Genomic DNA, 4,504 nt, shown 5'->3' on the forward strand with positions numbered 1-4,504 from the left:
CCCGTTTCCGATTTTATTCTGCAGCCGAGACCCCGTTCATTCGTCAGTGTGTTTTCCTGATACTCTGAATTATTTGGAGTTAGGGACGCCAACTGAATGTGCGTGTGTGCGTGTGTGTGTGTGCATCCATGTGTGCATGAGCGTGTGTCTGTGTGTGCATGTGTGTGTGCGTATGTGCACGTGTACATGTGTCTCTCTGTGTGAATGTGTGTACATGTGTGTGCATGCATGTGTGTGCATCCATGTGTGTGTGAGCGTGTGTGTCTGTGTGCATGTGTGTCCATGTGTGTGCTTGCATGTGTGCGTGTGTCCATGTGTGTGAGCGTGTGTCTGTGCGTGAATGTGTGTGTGCGCATGTGCACGTGTACATGTGTCTCTGTGTGTGGATGTGTGTGTACATGTGTGTGTCCATGTGTGTGCATGATGTGTGCGCGCGTCCATGTGTGTGTGAGCATGTGTGTCTGTGTGTGGATGTGTGTGTGCGTACGTGCACGTGTACGTGTGTCTCTGTGTGTGGATGCGTGTACATGTGTGCGCATGTGTGTGCGTGTGCATATGCGCACACACGTGTGTGAATGCGTGTGTGCGTGCATGTGTGCACACGTATGTGTGTGAACGTGTGTGCATGCATGTGTGCGTGTGCATGTGTGCACACGTACGTGTGTGAACGTGTGTGTGCGTGCGTGTGCGTAATGTAAAGACAAAGGGCTTATACAGCTTTGCTGGAGAATTTTTCCCACGCCACTGGGCGGGCGGGCAGCAGGAGCCCCTGACTACAAGTCAGGAAGCATACCCGGTTTGTACGCTGCTCCTAATGGGTTATCGACCAGGGGGACAAATGCGAGCCTTGACGTCCAGCCACAAGGCGAACTCCGGGCACCACGGAACATCGGGGGAGCACTGGACCTGGGCCTCCTCCCGGCCGTGGGACTGCGACCCCCCCCTGAGCCTCAGTTTCCTCGTCTGGGAAAGCGAGAAAGATGACCGATGACCTTGGAAATGCGTGCTGACTAAAGGCCTCACTGCAGGGCCGGCCCAGCTCTCGCGGGCTCCGGTCCGAGGACCGACACGCGCTGACCATCAGGCCGAGGCTGCGCTGCCGCCTTTTCAGTGCACCTGGCTCCTGCCAGCCTTCCAGAGGATTCCTCCCCGCCCACTCGGCTTGGGCTGCCAGCCCTTTGGAGGCGAGGCCCAGTCTGCCTGGCCTGTGCCTGGAAGCCCCAGCCCACAAAGGCAACAGGCTCTGCTCGCCTCCTCCACGAGCACGAGTCCGAGTCCTTGGTCTCAGAAGCCTGGTCAGGCGATTTGTGGAGCCGCTGACAGACGGCGCGACCGATCTCCTTGTTCTAAATGAGGAGAGAAAGGTTCAGAGAGATGGAATGACAGGTTCGAGACCACACGAGGTGTGGCAGAGCCAAGGCAGGGGCCCGGGCCATCTCACAGTTAGTTCCCGTTAGACCACGTGTCCCTGGGCCACCAGCAATGTGTGCACTCTTGGCACTGGCTCAGATACGAGTCCTCTAAGGCGGGCGCTCTGCTCGTTGACCTGACATCTACCTGTGTGGCCCGCCCTGGTGAACACCCTCTCCATGACTCAGGGAGGAGCGACATCCCACCGGCACGTGGCCTTAGTGCCCGTCACAGCGTGATCGGCTCAGGCCTTCGTGGGCGCTGGTTGAGCGGGCAGTTGGCTTCCACACGCAGACGCCATCCTGACGTCCGTGCACGCGCCCGTCACGTGTTCACCCCGGCTCGTGCCCCACCTACCCCCGCTGCTGGGCGACCTCTCTTAATAAAAACCCAATTAGTATTTCTTTAACTCGCCTCCAGATGCTTAAATACCATCACCCCAAACACAACACAATGCCCCCAGTTTTCTATTTCAATCGAGAATTCAAGTAGCATCTTGACTTGTACATAATAGATCAGTAGCAAAATCATGAAATGCTGACATCCTTAATAATAGCAATTAGTAATCAGTTGTTTCTTAAGTAGTTTGATTACACCGGTTACCAAATTGTGTAGCTGATGCATTTGGGGGCAAGAGGGGTCTTGCCACCCCTCCCCCAGCCGTCCTTTCTCCCTCCCTGTGCTCTTGGGGCTTAGTCAGCCGATGGGCATTGAAAAAAGCAAGGACAGGTAATGCAAGTCACTGATATTAAACGGTAAAGACTTGGCTTTAGCAGAAAGGAGAATTAGCTAATTCTCTGCAGAAAGACCAACCCCAGTGGCATCTGTGCCCACTCGGCAGAAAGTTAGCCAAGGAGCTTGGCTCCCCCACGCGAGGCATGGCACTCGGAGTGTGAGCTCCTCCTCGGGGTGAAGACCCCTTGCCAGGCTCTGGATGGCCACGAGGGCCTTGCCCTTGGGGAGGTCATGTCTGAGTTTGGAATATTCAGTGGATGTAAACACTGGCCCAGCGAGGCTGCGTGTCTCAGTTACTGATGGAGACGGAGGGCAGCATATTCTCATGGAGGCAGGAGGTGAGTCTGCAGGCTGGATGGCACGTAGCTGGGGCCAGCTTTGTCCCTCCCATGGAGGCGGGGTCCGGAAGGGTAGGGAGGCCTAGGGGCCTAGAAGAGGTGCTCACACACCCCGGGATTCGGGGTTGGCCCATGCGGGGAGGTTCCAGTTAGGATGGGGTGGCTGGCACAGGTTGGGGAGGTGACTGTGGGTGAGCTGGGCGGCTAAGCCCTGTTTGAGAGAGGGAGAGAGGAGAGAGAGAACGCCCCAGCTTCTGTGAAGCTGGCGGGTCCCTCCCAGCGAGGAGACTCACACAGTTGGGGGCTGGGGAGAAATCATGGCGTCTGACGAGGAGGGCCGAGTGCCCAGGGGAGACTTCCGTGCCCTTCCGAGCACCCCGTGTCCACCCTTGCAGCTGAGCAGGAGGCTTCTTCGCGGGGGTACAGGCGAGTCGCGCCTGTGGGGGATCCTGACCGAGGGCCGTTGCCTGCCTCGTGCCTGCCGCGGGCCGTGCTGGGACAAGAGTCTGCACTTTGTCTCATTATCTGCTGGTTAAATTGGTAAGTTCTACCTGAGGGGATTCTCCAGAAAAAGACCTTCTCCCCGTTTTCTTGTCTGGCCTCTCTTTTCCCCTCTGGCTTGGTGGTGATTATTCTTTTTCTGCTCTATTTGGTGGGAGTAATAAGTTCACAGACCAATGAACATGGAGATTTCACCCATAGATGCAAGGTCCCTGTGTGTTCGTGTGAGAAGCAGAGAGAATTGTGACTTTTCTTTTTCTTATTTTTGCAAATTGTTGCCTCTTGACCAATATCCAGAATTCTGTCAACCAGGTTGTCCTTGAGATGGAAAACATTTTCCTCCCCATTCTCCAGAACGCTGTGGCCAGCGTGACACTTGGCTCTTGCCTCTCCTGGCCTGAAAACAGGGCGGGGCGCTCCCACCTCTGGCCCCTCCCCTGGCCCCGCCCTGTTTTCAAAAGTCACGTGAATTTCACCTGCATATTCTGTCCTCCGAGAGTCTACATTCTTTACAGTGTCCAGTCTCAATGCGGGCTGCATTTCAAGGTGTCGCCCTGAGTTCTGACCACCCTTCAAATGTTCTAAAAGCCCCACGTGCACACCAGAACCCTAACAGCCTTGTTCCGGAATCGGGGATGCTCCCCAGTGACCCGGTGGCCCTCGGGCCCGACAGAGGCGTGTCGCTGTTTGGGCTCTCGGCTCCCAGGCTGTCACCCAGATATTAAAAAAACCAAGGAAAAGAAGAAGCAGGAGATGGTTTCTCCCTAAAGCCTAAAGCAGCTTGTTTAATTCCCCAGAGACGGTGGCCCAGGGAGGACACCAACCTCAAGGGCAGGGCGGTCGCTGCCTGGAGCCACAGTCTTTCTCTTCGCCACATTAAAGCTCCACTCACTGGTCCCAACATCCCACGCATGTTCCCCTTTGGTGCACCGCCTGCACGTGTGAGCATGTGTTCCCACATGTACGTGTGCATGCGTGCACGTGTGAGCGTGTGTTCCCGCACGTACGTGTGCATGCGTGCATGTGTGAGCGTGTGTTCCCGCACGTACGTGTGCATGCGTGCACGTGTGAGCGTGTGTTCCCGCACGTACGTGTGCATGCCTGCATGTGTGAGTGTGTGTTCCCGCTCGTACGAGTGCATGTGTGCACGTGTGAGCGTGTGTTCCCGCACGTATGTGTGCATGCGTGCATGTGTGAGCGTGTGTTCCCACACGTACGTGTGCATGCCTCCACGTGTGAGCGTGTGTTCCCGCACGTATGTGTGCATGCGTGCAATGTGAGCGTGTGTTCCCGCACGTACGTGTGCATGCCTGCACGTGTGAGCGTGTGTTCCCGCACGTACGTGTGAGCGTGCATGCCCACATGTGTGTTGGGAGGCAGTCTGTCTAGGGGGTGGAGGGGAGGCTTGAACATCACTCACGTCATGGAGGTCACATCCGACCAGCTAGAAAACCGCACGATACAATTAAGAGTAAACCTCACTCAGGTCAGGGAAAATGTTTCCAGCAAATACCACAACA

This window comes from Pteropus vampyrus, unplaced genomic scaffold (assembly GCF_000151845.1).
Source record: "Pteropus vampyrus isolate Shadow unplaced genomic scaffold, Pvam_2.0 Scaffold381, whole genome shotgun sequence".
NCBI classification, from domain to species: domain Eukaryota; kingdom Metazoa; phylum Chordata; class Mammalia; order Chiroptera; family Pteropodidae; genus Pteropus; species Pteropus vampyrus.